Source organism: Carassius carassius, chromosome 9, assembly GCF_963082965.1.
Source record: "Carassius carassius chromosome 9, fCarCar2.1, whole genome shotgun sequence".
NCBI lineage: Eukaryota > Metazoa > Chordata > Actinopteri > Cypriniformes > Cyprinidae > Carassius > Carassius carassius.
The window spans coordinates 26,167,396-26,185,906 of NC_081763.1; the positions used below are offsets into that span (position 1 = coordinate 26,167,396).

Sequence of the window (18,511 nt, forward strand, 5' to 3'; positions counted from 1 at the left end):
AGGGAACTTGGACCCTCTCTGAATATGTAAGCATGTCTGAATGCGAGTGCGTGAGCACTGTGGACTCTTGTCTCAATGGACGGCAGTTCTGAGAGAGACCGACATGTCACAGAGTTGTCAGCCAAACAGATCATTGCATGTGAGTCTAGTTCAAATTCAGGACAGCAAACAAAACAGAGCTGAGCCGAGTGCATTACCACACCTGCACTGTTAAAAATATTCCGTAAAATATACGGTAAAAAACCGGCAGCTGTGGTTGCCAGAATTATACCGTAAAAAATTCTGTTAAAAAATTATACCGTTTTTGGTTTAACGGTTTTATACCTTAAAAAATACAGTTACACTGTTGTAGGTTTAACGGTTTTACTTTATATTTACAGTTTAATACCATAATTTAACTGATATAATATTAATATACGAACTTATTGAAGCACTGAAATCTGTTTTGTACCTTTGTATTACACTGGTAACCACCAAAAGCAGGTGGTGATGAGAGAGTCATGTGGTGAAACAAAGCCCATCACAAGCAGCTTTTAAATAATAAGATACATAGAAGGTGCACGGTGTCATTCACACAAGCACTAAACACCATCATGGTGAGACTCATTAAACTGAAATATGCAATAAACATTAATTTAACAACATTTTATGTAACATACAAACCTAATAAACATAACAGATGAGAAAAAAATAAGAAGAAACATAGTTATTTCAAAGAAAAAACATCAAATTCAAACAAAATTTGAAATGCAACGCAGAGAATTCTGGGAACGTAAGTTTACAGGAAATTACCGTTAACCAGTAAACAGGTTTGTACTGTAGCATTTTCACAGTTTTTTACCGTTAAAATCACAGTCATTTTTTTACAGTGTGGTGTTAGAGAGATATGAAGAGCGTCCCTCAGTTAAAATGTATGTGATCCACCTGTTATGTTTGAGGCAGGGTTTCCTGTTGTCCTACCTGATATACAATGTCACCAGGAATTTGTAACCCCTAGATAGACTGGCTTCAACCCACAGGATAATTATAAGAAAGTGTCATTCCTGCTCACTGGGGAAGGACAGATGGCTGCGGTATCAGCAAAATATGGCTCTGACTGTCACACTGAACCATGATCCAAGACAATATTACGTTTGCTTATACTAGCCAATAATGAATTAGCTCGCAAATACACGTCTCCATGCTAAACATTAGTCATTTAGACAACATTATGACTCGGTCCAACGAACCGGCTCACAGATAAACATAATTACCGCATCCTCAGTGAATTTATTATGCAATATTTTCATGATCGCTGGTTTGGTATGTCGTGATTTTGAGGTTGCACACAGTTTAGTCTACAAAATGAATATCCTTTGAGAGAAAGAAAGAGCGGGAGGATGCATCGGCCTGCTCGGTTGGAGTCGGCTGTGGTCTGGTCATGTGTGAACTGGACTGGAAACTGCTGTTTCTGAGTCACTCGCATTACATAACCTGCAAACAACTAACATTTTGTTAAAAAAATATACATTCGGGTTGGTTCCAGGGATCCTACAAGTTGTACTTGCTGGGATGCTTAAAATGTCTCTTGGTTTCAGTCGAAACACATTCCTGCTCTGTAGCATCAGTGCTGAGCTGTATTTAATGTACTGTGATTGTTTTTTTACCAAAACCGCAGCGGATAATTCATGATAAACTTAGAACAGGCTCTTGCATTATTGATGCTAGGACACGGCAGGTATCGACAAACGTCTGACTGATCTGGTCATTACATCACAGTGCTGAGTTACAGTAATGGACACAGCTTCGGTCCCTCAGGACCATCTCTTGACCTCTGTGAAGCTGATTCAGGAGATGTAGCTTGTCTGATCTGGAATCCCAGCCCGTAAGCAGAACAGTCATAGTACAAAACTCATGCCTCTCGTGGTATTTAAAGACCTACGATCCCCTGTGTACCCCAGGATTCCCTTCCATGCTGGGACTAAGTCTATTATTCTCAAATTCGAGATTTATGTAGGGATTTTCATACCTGAAATAGTTAACCCTGGGTCACTGTGAACTCCAGGTAAACTGAATCCTGGGTAATCCTGTTTCACATTTGAACTACTCACACTTTACCCGGGGTCAACCATTATTCCTGGGTATTCGTAAGAAGGGCTATCTTTCAAAAGTTTTCAATACCGTTTCCTGAATGATAGTTTTTTCGATACCAGATATATATATTTCGATATATATATTTTTTTCAGCTTGTCACTCATCTCCTGAGCCACAGCACAAAAACAAACAACAACCATAAAAAGCATGAAGGAACAAAATGTTACCAACACAATAAATCAGTTTTAATAATTGTAAAAAAATTCAAATAGTTTTCAGTTTCCACATCTTTTAGGCTAGATTGCACTGGAGCGTTTTTGTTTTATAATGCATAGCTTAGAATATCTTTTCTATTAATTCTTCACTGATTTACTGAAGAACATTAGCTGCTTCCAGCGCTTTCTGCCTGTGTTTACTCTTCTGTGAACGCTGTGTGAAGCTCATTCACTGCTCATATGTCAATCATGTTACACGTTTATAACCTCCCCTGTCGCAGGTGTAGCAATTAGCTTGATATAAATGGCTACAAATAACATATTTCAGCAACATTATGGGGCCAAAACACACATTGGATCATAATCAGAAGTTCTTACAAACACTCAATGGAGGTTTTCGGTCGTGTGGTGTGGAAGAAGGTTTTTTTTCTGAAACGTAGAATAAAGCTATAGACAGCAGACGGCTCCGTAAGCTTTCAGATCTCTCTCGCGGTACTTTGATATCAAATACCTATTGATCTGCGCAGTGCTGTGTCAAGTCGAACACATCGTGTTTTTCTTTGATTAGGTATCGAAAAGGCAATTAATTTGGTGCCTAAAGTATCGAACTCGATACCCAGCCCTATTCATAATCTGACATTTCAAAATGTACATTCCAAAACCATAGGTTTTTTTTTATTATTTGGGATTTTTTGCGTGTCAGTGTCATTGCTTGGACAAACACAGCATGCAACCTGTTTACATAATGACTCTAGCATTGTGCATCCTCAATATATTGCTGAATATACTATAAGTGCGGTCACGTTATTGACATTTCAGCAAAATTTTGCAGGCAAAAAGTGTCCATTGTCAAGTGTATAAATGTATAAACTCACACAAACCAAGCTTTCTGTTGGTTCAGGCACTGAATTCACGTGACTAACTTTCTGCCCAAACTCCAGATTGCACTTTTCTGATTATAAATTGATATTTCAGCCTCCAGTTGACACATTTCCCATTACCATTTCACATTTTTCACATTTGAAACAACTGCTACACATTGCACAGTGTTTTTGTGACAGTCCAAAGCATGTGAATATGAAGAACTGTTGACTGTTGTGTTGCTAAACATTTAGCATTAACATTATAACACTGCATCATTTCATGTGGGTTTAACACAGCAAAAGCAGTGCTGACTCTGCTTTGGAGCAGGGTTTCATAACCCCTGTTAAAAAGCAGTGCTAACCCCGCTTATAGATTACAAGTGTGAAAAGTTCCTTTACATTTAAAATCAGGGAGCGTAACAGAAATTTGGGGTTCAGAATGACGATGAACCAAGTGCAGTATGAAAGGCCCTTGAGTGCTGCTTCTGGATGGGCCCATGTGTTAGAGATTTCCCCAGCAGCGCTGTGCTCTGCTGCACTGTGATTGGCAGCAGGGGTCTGGACATCTGCAAAAGAGCAGGAGCTAAAATTTCCTGTGATGCTGGGAACGGGCAGAGAGCCAGTGATGACTTCAACAAGGGTAATTCATTAGCATCAACACTAAGCACAGCAAGACCTTGTTTCTCCCTCTTAAATTCAGATTATCACAGTCTGCTCTTCCACTTGCCCTAGTTTTGCGGCTTCTCCTGTCCCCTCTGCACTTGTTTACATGTTTGCCCCTGTGTGCGCGTGAAATGATCGTGTAGTCAGGCCTATAGGGATGACGAAGGCTATTGGACACTTTTTTCAGCTGTATATTTGTGCATCCTATGTTATGCTTACATGGGACACCAAACGAACAATTCGATAAAATTTAATGGAATGCAGTGGAATGTGATGTTGACACATATATCGCAGTGCCCACCCTGCCCCCCTCTTCTTCTGCTCCTGAGATGCTTATTGCCCCTGACAGATTAGGGCACTTGTCGTCGTCTATGTTTAAATCCTGTCGTCGTGATGGGAGTCGACGCAGGGGTCTAGGCGTTCTGTGGAGATAGACAGGTGGACCGAGGACAGGAAAGGGACAGGGAGAGTGCACAGAGGGAGAGAAAGATGGGTTGAGAGTAGGAGAGAGAGACAGAGGGAAAGAGAGGTAGGGCTGATGAAAAGAAGAAGTGGGGCTAGTGATGCCCGCTGTCTTAACGGATTTATGGCTGTCTTCCATTTTTTTGCTCAAATCAAACTCGAGGCTGACCCCAGCTATGACTGGCTCATGTTGTATCACTCATGAGGCCACAGCAGCATGACCTCATGGATCCAGCCTGCCTCTTTGTGAGCACTATAAATAGGATAGGAGGCCCCAAGCTCCTACTATAATGAAATTAAATCCAACCAGCCTGAACGTCCAGTGTGAACTGAGCATCACATCTGTATCTTGCTTCGGAAAAGGGCAGTGTGTATGGGTAAGCGCATGGCTGTTTTTGAGTTCAATTTAAGATAGACTTCCTTCTGGTGAAGTATGTCCGACTTCATTTAGTTTGCCTAAATTCTGCCCCTTAATTCTAATTGACTGCAAGCTCACATTCAGTTCTGCCTCTATCCAATCAATATCTGATGGACAGAACCAAGTACTCGCCTTATTTTGTTCTTTTCGATAATCCATTTCTCTCAGATAAGGGACAGAAAACAGAATAAAAGATATGCAGTTATTTCCTTTACATTGCTACTTTAAAGTTAGCAAGTTGCTAAAATTTCAGAATAGTAGGTAAACAAATAATCCACCTTATTTTTCTCAATAGAAAGGCTGTGGCCATTTGTACTGTAAGTGTAATGTGTCTGGCTCCCAGTGTCATTCACTTCCAGTTATTCTTAACCGAACAAAACAGCTCATTTTTGGTTATTGTTTATGTAATATTTACTATTTAATTTAAGAATATTTTCGGACAGAGCACGCAAGCTATGTGAACTACCTGCATGCCCCCCATATTGTTTTTGTAATATCAATGTTTATGGATTTCATAAGGCAGTTTATACTGTTCCTACAATCTCACCACATCTCCGCTCAGGATGTGCCATTTTTTTCTTGTGACCTGTCCTTTATCAGGGCAATGTGCTTAACACCACAGTACCATAAGAATTCTTCAGCAACCTGTGTTTTACTATAATGGCTGCAATCAGCTTGTCAGGCTGGATTTTATGTCAGATGTGTTTTTTTGTAGTTAAATGGCTCTCTTGAAGTTAAAAGGGCCCTTTTTTAACGATCTAAGCACATGGTCTAAAGCGCATGGCGCAGGTGCACTCAGGGCATGTCCGATGAGCCTGGGCACATGGTCTAAACGAGTTGTCCCTATTCTCTCAATGAGTAATGGGTGTGTTTTGGGCATAACGTGCAATAAACCAATCAGAGCAAATAAGTAGCCTAATTCTAATACATGCAATGACTATCCATTATGGCATTTTTATAGTTATGTATACAATTATAATCTTTTACATTTTAATCTTTTATTGTTTCATATTTAAAAATGTGTGCTGCTGCGTGTACCTGTGTGTAATAAGCAAAGTGAACATGCGTTGTGGACACACCCAAAGGCGCATTTTCTACTAATGCGCTCTTTTATGAAAAAAACAATATTGTGCCATTGACTTTAGACTTCAGACCAGGTTTGAGTTTATCTATGGCGCAGTCTATTTTAAATTCCTGAAAATAGAAACACGCCAACAATGCACCTGAACACACCTCTTTTTTAGAACCACAAATGGGTGCAAATGCATTTGCTATTTAAACAATGCCCCAGGACAGGAAAATGAGGACTGCATCAGGCTGAAACTAGCAAAAATACACTGCGCTTTGTACTGCTCTTTGCACCGGGTGTACGATAGGGCCTAAAAGGTCGAACCAAAATTAGCCAGTTCTCATAATGAGCAAGGCAAAATGCCTGCTGCAAACACGTGTTAGCGTTATCCTGTTTTCATGTGTTTGTGAGTATGTGCCTGTATGTGCCAGTGTCACTGACTATTTGCATGTGTCTGGGGACAGAGTTGGAGACGACCAGTCTGTTTGGCCATACTGCTGATCGGCAGCCCATACACGCTCCCTGCCTTACACTGCTAGAGCCTCCTAGAGCAGACGCTCTTAAGGCAAGGCTGTGGCTAACCAGGGGCTAACCCTTTAGCTGCTAGTGGTGGGTAGTATGACTAAAATCTTAAAACATGATCAAAAAATGGCATTTTTTAAATTTAAATATATAACATTTTCGAACTGTCCAGTAAATTAATTACTTAACAAATGAAAGGTACTTCATCTGATTTCATTATTTTCTCTTTTCATTTGGATGTTGATGGATGCCATCCAAGAGATGATTATTCATAACAAATGAATGATGAATCTGGCATCAGTGCCCAAACAGCTTTACATTATGTAACATGAGTTAAAAACAAAATAAATGAATATTACAAAAGCACAACGAGACCCATTCAAAGCCACTGCACATCAGCTGAATTTTAAATGAATGCGTCAAGTTGTTATGTTGCTCAGCAACCGAAAACAACTAAGCACAACGCAATGGGAGTTTGACAACACTCCTTAATAACAAGTTCTTCCTCATTCTCTTTAGACACATTCCGCTCTGTTAAGTTTTTCAGGTACATCCACGTTTTTTATTGCTGTCACATGTAAATAGAAAAAAAGTGTTTCCACCATTGTAAGTAAAGCTTTTCTACTGCTCTATATTTCTGCCCTTGCTTTTTTCATCTCTCCACTAATAATCGCTTCCTCTGCTGCATCCACTCAATCCATTGCCAATAACTACTCCCAGTGCGCAGTCAGTAACCACAGTGCTTCCTATATGTCTCGCCTTCAATTACCATCAGAAATATCAGTTGAAACATGATGTCTATGTTCATTGATGTATCCCTTAGCTGAGCAGTGATAGAAGTCCATTCATCAGAGGGTGGCCAGATGTGGAAAGATAGAGAGAGAGAGAGAGAGAGAGAGAGAGATTTTCATTCTGTGTACTGAGGAATGACTGAATAGATCGTGAAAGATGGAGTGCTAAGAGACACACATGAGAAGAGGTAAAAGGAGCTGAAAAAGAATGATTTTGTTCATGAGTGAGTGGGAGAGAGAGAGGACCAGATAAGACAAATGCAGCTGCAGAAACAAAGATGCTGTCTACTGTATGAATAGCCCATTTTTAGTGCATAAGCCTACAGTCATGGCCAAAAGTTTTGAGAATTACATAAATATTGGAAATTGGAAAAGTTGCTGCTTAAGTTTTTATAATAGCAATTTGCATATACTCCAGAATGTTATGAAGAGTGATCAGATGAATTGCATAGTCCTTCTTTGCCATGAAAATTAACTTAATCCCAAAAAAACCTTTCCACTGCATTTCATTGCTGAGGACCTGCTGAGATCATTTCAGTAGTCGTCTTGTTAACTCAGGTGAGAATGTTGACGAGCACAAGGCTGGAGATCATTATGTCAGGCTGATTGGGTTAGAATGGCAGACTTGACATGTTAAAAGGAGGGTGATGCTTGAAATCATTGTTCTTCCATTGTTATCCATGGTGACCTGCAAAGAAACGCGTGCAGCCATCATTGCGTTGCATAAAAATGGCTTCACAGGCAAGGATATTGTGGCTACTAAGATTGCACCTAAATCAACAATTTATAGGATCATCAAGAACTTCAAGGAAAGAGGTTCAATTCTTGTAAAGAAGGCTTCAGGGCATCCAAGAAAGTCCAGCAAGCGCCAGGTTCGTCTCCTAAAGAGGATTCAGCTGCGGGATCGGAGTGCCACCAGTGCAGAGCTTGCTTTTGGACTTTTGGAAGATGGCCTGGTGTCAAGAAGGGCTGCAAAGAAGCCACTTCTCTCCAAAAAAAACATCAGGGACAGATTGATCTTCTGCAGAAAGCATAGTGAATGGACTTCTGAGGACTGGGGCAAAGTCATATTCTCCGATGAAGCCCCTTTCCAATTGTTTGGGGCATCTGGAAAAAGGCTTGTCTGGAGAAGAAAAGGTGAGCGCTACCATCAGTCCTGTGTCATGCCAACAGTAAAGCATCCTGACACCAATCATGTGTGGGGTTGCTTCTCATCCAAGGGAGTGGGCTCACTCACAATTCTGCCCAAAAACACAGCCATGAATAAAGAATGGTACCAAAACACCCTCCAACAGCAATTTCTTCCAACAATCCAACAACAGTTTGGTGAAGAACAATGCATTTTCCAGCACGATGGAGCACCGTGCCATAAGGCAAAAGTGATAACTAAGTGGCTCGAGGACCAGAATGTTGAAATTTTGGGTCCATAGCCTGGAAACTCCCCAGATCTTAATCCCATTGAGAACTTGTGGTCAATCCTCAAGAGGCGGGTGGACAAACAAAAACCCACTAATTCTGACAAACTCCAAGAAGTGATTAGGAAAAAATGGGTTGCTATCAGTCAGGATTTGGCCCAGAAGTTGATTGAGAGCATGCCCAGTCGAATTGCAGAGGTCCTGAAAAAGAAGGGCCAACACTGCAAATACTGACTCTTTGCATAAATGTCATGTAATTGTCGATAAAAGCCTTTGAAACGTATGAAGTGCTTGTAATTATATTTCAGTACATCACAGAAACAACTGAAACAAAGATCTAAAAGCAGTTTAGCAGCAAACTTTTTGAAAACTAATATTTATGTAATGCTCAAAACTTTTGGCCACGACTGTAGATGCACAGCCTAAATGGATCCTTCAGCATTACCAGCCATAGACCCAAGTGTCTAAAATAATCCAACCGCTTTTCCAATTGAAGATAAAATGACAAACTCTCACACAAGGTTCTTTCTCCATGTGATGCAGGCCATTGCCTTAAAGTAGCCCAATGTCAAACACAATCTAATCACATGAACTATAAAAGAGTGTGAAAACACTATAAATACAAGCCAGTAGGATTCGATTAGAAAGCATAACATCACCAAGCCAGAATCTGAATAGTTCTTTCTAGTAAAAGCAAGTCAGTGTCAACCATTGCTGATGCCCATTTGCTGATAGAGGTCAAGGCTCCGAACATTCAGAGAAAATTGATTTTGGAAGGGCTTCACAGCTGGAGTAACACAGATAGACAGACTCGACATTGTGAAAAAGAGCCTGACACTTCCTCCAGATAGTCTAACTTAAAATATAATTTTTCTGTCTCAAATCTTTTTTAACGATTTAGCTTTGACAAGAGTCTCCAAAAACAACACAATGTGACTACAGTGTAGCCTCAGGGTGAATGTGGTTTAAGCTAAATGCTCCATGGAATAGATTTCTTCGCTCTCCCACTAATGACTGTTTTTGCCTTTTCTATCAATGAGCATAATTATTATCCTCTCACTATAACTTAATTAATCCTAAGAAATATAGGTGTAATACCTATGTTGAAGTGAATGTACCCTCATAGGTTTCTGTTTAAATCTTTTATTGCTTTCCACTGTTGACAATTCAGTGCCACTCATCTGTATATCAGTGCCATTATGCAAGGCCAACTACCATAACCTGGAGATTGATTTTACAATTCAACAGTGAATAAGATACAATTACCAAATGAAAACACTGCTCAAATTCTTATCCTGTTTCCTACAATTAAACTCATAATATCATTTTCCCTCATTATACCAGTTAGCATTCATGATATGTTTTTCCATACTCTGCTATCATATCATTGTGTCTTTATAAATTTTGTGTGACAAATCAATTGTGAAGGTTGCCATATTAGATAAAATCTTCAGATTTACACCGTGGAAAGAACCGAAGTGTAAATCAGAAGAGATAGATAGGAGATAGATAGATAGATAGATAGATAGATAGATAGATAGATAGATAGATAGATAGATAGATAGATAGATAGATAGATAGATAGATAGATAGATAGATGGATGGATGGATGGATGGATGGATGGATGGATGGATGGATGGATGGATGGATGGATGGATGTTAAAATACCCACTTTGGCAAGTATTCTAGTAAACTCAATCGGTTATGTCTTAAAGGGTTAGTTCACCCAAAAAGGAAAATTACCCCACAAATTACTCATCTTGAAGTCTGAGTTATTTTAAAAAATTGTCTTTGATCTTTCAAGCTGTTTGATGCCACTCAGCGGGTGTTTCAATGCATTGGTCCATGAGAAGTTTAATAAAAAGCACATCCATTCAAAAAAGTATCTCACATGGCTCCGGGGGGTGAACAAAGGCCTTCTGTAGCAAATCGATACGTTTTAGTAAGAAAAATATCCATATTCAAAACGTAATAATCACTTTAACCTCTTAGCTTGCGCTCACTGTTGTAAAACGGAAGCAGCTCTGGGCTGATGACGTATGAGGTCGGCGTTGTGCATGCACTGGTGAATCTCGTGAAAACCGTTTGTTAACAATAGCAAAGGAAGCAAAGTTTTATTACTTTAGCAAAGGAAAACCAGTATCCTCTTGGCTTATATCAAAATCCTCCGACATTCTTCTTTACAAATCCTCATTTTGTACTTCTAATAAGTAATTGTTGTTTTGTTTTGATGTCTCCACTGCATTTCTGCGCACATCAATTCTAATCGGTGCTTGCGCAAAGTTGAACTCATACGTCATTCTCCTTGGAACTGCTACAGGCTAGCATTCGCACCCCACATGCATCATTGAGGCTTGGGCACCCATGACCCTAAATGCTGGCTCACCAGTTGTCCTTTCCTGCACCCCTTTTGGTAAGTATTAACCACTAAAAAGCGGGAACACCCCAAACAATTGTTTTTTAATTTTTCATGCTTCCAAAACATTAAATTCAAGAGCTGACTGTTTTATATATCCCACCCCTTGACAGGTGTCAGTGTAATGATATAATCAAATGTTATTCACTTCACTTGTCAGTGGTTTTAATGCTATGGATGATCAGTGTATATTTATATAATATAAAAACAGATAGATGGATAGATGATCTATCGCAATTATATGTGTCTGCAATGTAAGATAGATTGGTGCAGAGAGAGATGGAGAGATGATGGTGCTGTAGAAGACAACTCTACAGTGACACAAAGGTAGCTTTTGATGACTCACTCCCTCCCTCTTTTTCTGTATCTCTTTCTTTCTCTCTCTCTAGTCTGGATTAAAATAACAGAGCCCCAGCAGCCCCAGCCTGCAGAGGGGGAGTTATGCTTTCCATCTCATAGACAGGGTGATACGCTAAAAATACCCCTCTGTGTGTGGGCTGCACGAGGAGATCAGGGCGGGGTACAGCTCTGGAAGCTGGTTTGTACATTACAGATTTGGTATATGCAGTATGAGACTCTATGTGCCATCTAAAAGCACAGGATGAATGCTTTTACTGGAACCGGGCTGGTGTCAATATCCTTGATTGGCTCATTAGATGGATCAGTGTGTTAATTGTATTTCCAGTTCAGTTGCGATGTCTCTAATGGTGTCTCTGAAGAGCCTTTGTTAGACAGCCAACTGACCACTGCACTCTTGATTATGGAATTCCTTCCCTCAGTAACTTCTCTGTCTTGGTCATTACACTAGGAAATGATGTTCGATTGATGCTATTAAGAAATCAATATGTCGTCATGCAGTGAAATGGAGCATCACCGCTTACTTAAGGGTCTATTTTTGATTACGTAAGATGTAAACAAAGCTGTGTCTGAGAATGAAATAGTTTCAATGGTACACAGTTTTTTGTGTATCTTCCTCCCAGTCCATGTATATATTCAGCCTATGATGTGCTATGAATCCCAGTATCCTGAAACCAGTGTGGATGGAAGTGCTCAAGTGCTGCTGAGTGTTGAAAGCAGACGGATGCTAATCGCAAGCAACCCTCATTAAAACAAACACTTGTTCAGGGCTTTCCCCTGACATTTCAGTTCACTAAAGCTTGTTAAAAGATGTGAATGCTGCTAAACAGATTCTTAATAGTTTCCCATTACTCCTCATGGCCCCTAGATGCACAGGGATGATTTCCATATAAAAGGTTAGTGAGCGGAGTCGTACTAGGGAATGAAAGGGGTGAATGTAGCGGGGTGAGAGAGAGCCTTTGGGGTGCCAATGGCTGTACTCAGTGGGAATTAGTCAGAGTATTTATGCAGGCAGGGATCTGGCAGGATGTTGGCTGCTTGGCTTGGGCAGTGCCAACACCACTGCGTAATGTTTTTTGTGCTGGTTACTGTGGCACGGCAGTGGGGTTCACTGGGTGAAGTTTGCTGTTATGAGGTGACACTACAGGATGGGATTGAGAGGAAAGAATAGAATAATTTATTGACGTCAGCCTGCTAGTCATGAATGCGGTTCACAACAAGAGTTATGTTTTTAAGCATCAATTTTGAAAGATTTTGAATGAACACTCCACTACTTTGGAAATTACAGTTGTACAGTTGTAAATTTTCTAACTCCCGTAGAGTTAAACAGTTCAGTTTAACTGTTTTTGAATCCATTCAGCTGATCTCCGGATCTGGCAGTAGCACTTTTAGCTTCACTTAGCATATATAATTGAATCTGATTAGACCATTGGCATATCGCTCCAAAATAACCAAAGATGTTTGAGGCTAGTTATCGCTTTATTTGTTCCCTGAAAAGATGAAAATGTGATACTGTTTGATTTTTTTTTTTCATTCAATTACAATGAATGGCCACTGAAACTTTAAAGCTTTAAAAAGATATGCAAAAACACCACTAAAGTAATGAGGAGTTGTGTGGGGAATGGACTGAAATAGTTACATTGTTATTGATGAATAATCTGTGAAGTAACTTAAACAATTATTCAGACAATTAATCTTCTTTTCAGTGAATTACAACTTAAATTTTGTTCCATTTATCACGCAAAGCTACCAGAAGACTATAGTGTGCCAGATGTATGGACCAATAGTATTATACTTTTTTATTTTTGTGTCCTTTTTAAAGCTCGAAAGTCTCAGTATTTTCTTCTTTTTCTTCTCAGTCACTGGTTTGGAAAGACACAAATGCTGATGTTAATGCTGACAAAATGTTCTGGGTTGTATTTATAGCGAAGATGGAGTACTGTTCTTGAAGTCAGCAGTGTGCTAATATAATTTGGCTAATAAGAACTGAAAGGTATCCCACAAGGACTTAAGAATAAGAATAGAGATATCAAGCAAGAATAAGAATAGAGATGTCAAGCAAAAGAACAAATAAATGCACAAATGACTGATGCAGTGCTACTTAGATATCGGAAACAAACAGGGAGCAGGATGGTAGTAAAACAACTTTTGAGGCAGTCTATCATGTCTTCACAGGACTCGACATTGCACACCACTAGAGAGTCACTCTATGTGCAAAACCGAGGCTTATATGGAATTTGGAAATGCATCCAGCCATAATATAGATAGTAAAAGCAATCTTCTCAATGGCTCTCTGAGAAATGACTGTACACCTGAATCAATGGTATCAAGGCTCCTGAGGGCAGATGCCTGGCTTGTCTGTTATGGTAGAGCTCTCACTGTTGGGACACTTTCAATGGGGTGCTTCTGATCCTGTCTGTCAGATAATCTAATGTAATCCCCAGCTCTCTTATCTGACTGGTGCATAGTGTCCGGCAAGATGACTTCACACCAGGAAGCACAGCATGGTCAGCCTGCCTCTTTCACTTCTGCCCGCGTGTTTGTGCGGGACTGTGACACAGGGTACAGCCTCTATAGCCCCTTTCACACTGCCATTATGGCAAATACACGGGTAAAGTGTTCCGGCATTTGTTCCCGGGTCGCCAAATTTTGCACTTTCATACTGCCAGTGATTACCCGGGATATGTGCGCGCTTTCACACACAACCCGTAAAGGTCCCGTAACGACACGTGACAACAGGGCGTGACGTGTAATGTACGAGTCGAAAACGTTAGGCACGTTATACTTTCACTGAAGCAAGCGAACGATCTCGGTGTCAACACGGAAAGTGAGGAACTAACTGATCTCTGCTTCATTACAGTTTGCACATATTTTTTCGTCGCGAATGTTGATCTTCCTTCAAAACAGCTGGTAAAAGAGTCGCGCGATAACACGTGTCAACACTTTGACACGGCATTAGATCTGGCTTTTGTTCACACAGTGCTCGTCTCGGGTTGAACCCGGCAATGTTACTAGGTCCTCGACCCGGGTTCAATGCCGGAATCAATCCCGGGATGTGTTTGCTTTCACAAAGAAGGCGACCCGGCAATGTTCCAGCAATTTGCCGGGTCCGATGTGCGGTGTGAAAGGGGCTTATGCTTACCTACCCTCTGGGAGCTGGTCACTCACCTGTCTTGAGGGAAGAGGCTGTGCAACAGAACATCAGGAGCCTTGCAGGTTTCACCATGACTCTAGCTGCTGGAAGAGAGTGTTCCACACGCTCCCTTAAATATCTCTGTGAGTCAGAGCGGGGACTGATGAGACACAGTTCGCTGTAATGCACTGCCAAAGGGACAGAGTGCCACAATAAAAGCTCTATCACATGGTTTCAGCTGCTGATTAAAGAGCCAGCGATGTGACAGCATCATATACAGTCACCACTGATTTCATGATTGCCCCCCACTCCCCTATATCTACCCTCTCCTTTGCCCCCCTCCTGAACACAGCAATCAACCAGGTGCTAAATGCCTGGGTGAGGAGAGGGTGAGGCAGTCATCGGGGTTGTTGGTGTGCACTTGGAGCACTAGCAACGAGCATCTGTGCTTTGCAGCGGAGAAGGTGGAGGCAGGAGATAACTGTCACTCTCCATTCAGGCAGCCATGCTGGAAACGGGCGAGCGGGCGGTAGTGGTTGGGGGTCGAGGAAGGCGTTAATCATTAACTGAAAGGGACAGAATTAAGGTTTTTGTTTTTTTTAGTGAGAGGTCTTTTGCTCTTCCCACTTTAAGAATTCACTTTGCTCAGCTGATGGACTACAGCTGTGTACTCAGGGATCTTGAGAGTCTCCAGGGCCAAGGTTTTGTGTTTGCTGGTAGTAAGAAATCAATAAGAGGGCCATTGGATGGAGTGAGTCTGTAATTCTCCATGCTGTCCCTCACATACTGTACACCAAGTTTTATTTAATTCAATTAGCTTCTTCACTCAAACTTCAAAGCCTTTTGAAGCCCAGAGTATTAATGGAACTTAATCAAATTCTTTTATTATTGCTCTGTAAGTGAGAACATTCAGAATGAGCTACCAGAACACTTTGTAGTGGCAAATGGGGAGTAAGTTCTGCAGGATGTACTTGAGGCAAGCTCTTCAAATGAGGGGTCGATGGTTCACCTACTGTATAAATTTGGGATTACATTGTGGTGGCATTAAGATTGTGATCTCGGAGGGAAAATGGGGATAGTTTTAGTGCATGCATTTATTTGGTGAGTCGTCTTTTGTACCAAATCCTTGTGACTTAAAGCTACTTCTTTTAGAGCATTTTACATGCTCTATTACTCATAGGCCCAGATTTATATTCAATTAATTTAAAAACTGCCATCTCGAAAAGCTTTGAACGAATCATGTCTCCACTCACACTATCCTGGACTGTGTAGAGGACGGAACAACATTTATCAAATTACTTTAATTGTACTGTCACATTCAGGCAGCCTCTTGGATGTTAGGAAGACATACTCATTGTGTGAAAACCTTCAGGGGACACATGTGTGAGCTATTATGAATTTTAATTCTCCCCTCAGGACTTTTACCGGATAGCCGTTTCTTTTATTTTTAGACTTTGGTGTGCATCAGTTTGAGCACCTTTGTATTTGAAAGCAGTAATTGCTTTTCTTCTCTTCTGGAATTATTGTAAGGTTGCAGCTTTTTGCAATCACTCCTAGGTCATTTAGCGAGGCGCAGAAGATTCATAAACAACCCAATCAATTCGCCAGGGTCTGATTTCAAAGGGAATATAGGAAACTCTACCAGCTGGCACAAATCCTTTCCTCTGTGCCCCCATATGATCACTATGTCATTGTCCAGAGTGCTACTCTCTAGGGGTTCTGTTATCGCTGAATGAAAGCCAGAGCTGCGAATGGCATATCCTGCACTCACAGCGTGTGAAAAAGTGCATTGTGTGTGTATTTTGCGAATACATTATCTATGATGAAAGCTTAATGCATTTTTCCACCCTCATTGATTACTGAAGCAAGATAATTGCTGCTTCTTCTTCCACAATTATTTTATGATTATTAATACATACCATTTGCATACATACATGTGTAAATTGATGTTAATCCTGTTTATAATAATTCCTAAAATAGCAAACATCATATTCCTTTAATTCTTGTAGCTTGGTTTTGAATTTTCAAGAGTTAGCGACACAGTGTTTGACACGACAGTTCCACACACACAAAAACCTTTGATTGTGTGTCTATGAGGATATGGCGAGTGTGTCTCTTGTGCCTTATAAACAAATGAGAACTCCAATATCCCAGCATGCATTCTGCTTGCTTTTTATTCTGGGCTGAGTCACAGCTATAGACACAAATTACAGAGAAGGAGGCAGTGAAAGGCAAAGATCTTTGAGAGACAGAAGAGACAGACTGGTAAAAAAGCGACGGAGAGAAGGAGGTAAAATGAGGGTGAAAGAGAGGGGCTTAAATCACAACACAAGAAAGGGGTGGAGAGGGGGACACTGGTTGACAAAGCTTCTCCTTTTTTATTGTTTACTCCTTTGTGGATAGTCTCTGAGCTGCACAAATGTCACATGACTACAGGAGACATTAAAGTAAAGCACAGACAGAAAAGCAGGAGCATTCTTGTGCGCCCACACATTCACTCTCTCTCCACACACACACACACACACATACATAAATACACTACCTCAAAATGCAAAGCAACACACTCTAAGCGAAAGGCGCCGTGTTAGTGCTGAGAAAAAGAGCTTGTTCTTCATAATAGGAAATGGGTTTACAGAAAGCTGCTATTTCTAGTGTGCAGTAAAGCCTGACTGCTGTAGTTATGCAGATAGTGACAGGCAGTGGTACGTTGACTCTTTAAGGTCAACTGTGTGTTGTCATGTATAATTGGTGTTGCAGTTGTTGCTGGAAAAATAAAATGGTTTTGGAAGAAGCCAGTCATGTACCTAGGGCATGTAAATATTTAGATGAGGCCATGAGTCACCCCCCTCCTTCTTGCTTTTCCTCTTCTTGTTTTTTCTCTCCTCAAGCTTTTTTAAGTACTTGTGAACTTTATCTTCTGTTGCTCACGTTGTTCGGTCTTCCCATCGCTGCAAGAGGAATTCTGTCTGCTGCGAGATAAGGAGTGTGAGAGCAGGAAAAAAACAGGAGCAACTGTAAAAAGGAAGGATTTAGATGGAAAGCAGACAGACGGGAGAAAGAGAATGATATAGAGGGAAGAGGAGGTGTAGGTCAAGAGCCTGAGGCAGTGTTTGTCTCAAGGGGCATATAGAGACGACAGGCAGGGATTGTTTACTGTGGATTCACATCACTCAGGATCTCCAGAGAGAGAGGACGGCAGCTGCTAGAAAGAACCAGCACAGGCACGTTTTAAGTGCCACACATCTGTGTGATAAATAAAATGTAAACAACTGGCATAAAATACAGATTTGAAACTAGTATAGTCAAGATCCAGTTGTGAAGAAACAGGAGCTTTCCATAGCCACAGGCTAAAACTACCTTTAGTTCTGCGGTAAGGGGCAGGAGACGAGCTCAGATGCCTCATGCATTGCGTGTGGGAAGAGGGGTGTTAGTGTTTTGTCTGTGAGAAGCAAGGGAGTGAGGGGGAGGAAGAGTGACTGACAGCGCGAGAGAGAGCCTGAAGTCTTAGCAGGCGCCTAGTTCTGACGCTTCACTTCTAAAGTGTAGGCTTTGGTTTGAGGTTTCGCCGGTGCTGGTACCCATAATTCCTGGCATGACTCAGAGGAGGCTGGAACCAGAACTGAGGAATTGGGAACCATGCAAGAGCCCTCTCTTTCTCACTGTGCCCATGACCCCTGACCCCAATATGAGCTCCAAGGGCAGCTGCTTTTTCAGATGTACGAGGCTCTAATGATCCCAGCACACAGGTGATCTCAGCCAAATGGTTTGAAGAAGATCTATTTCCAACATTCTCCCCGTCTTTTATTAAATCTGCTTTTGAATTTGGATTTGGTGGTATTATATGCCTTGTTTACTACAGGTGAATGACCTGCAATAGTTTTCATGCTCACTTTCAGCTCTGCAGTCATTAGGCTCTCTGGATGACTAGTCTTCATTCATTATCACAGAGCCACGATAACTGAGCAAATATGGTACGTCTATTATAACCCCAGATGGGGTCAGACACTGTATCCGGTACTTTGCCACTAGTCATGCATTAATGTTTCATGCTAAAAGTGTGTGGATTAGTCCTTCCACAGATGTCTGTTTAATATAAAGCTTAAAGCAGTAGTT

At 40.9% G+C, this 18,511-nt stretch overlaps 1 protein-coding gene across 1 annotated transcript in view; it reads left to right on the plus strand.

Moving 5' to 3' along the window:
* LOC132149426 (cAMP-specific 3',5'-cyclic phosphodiesterase 4C-like) overlaps positions 1–18,511 on the plus strand; it is a 48,669-nt gene that overhangs the window by 12,981 nt on the left and 17,177 nt on the right. The window lies entirely within an intron of this gene.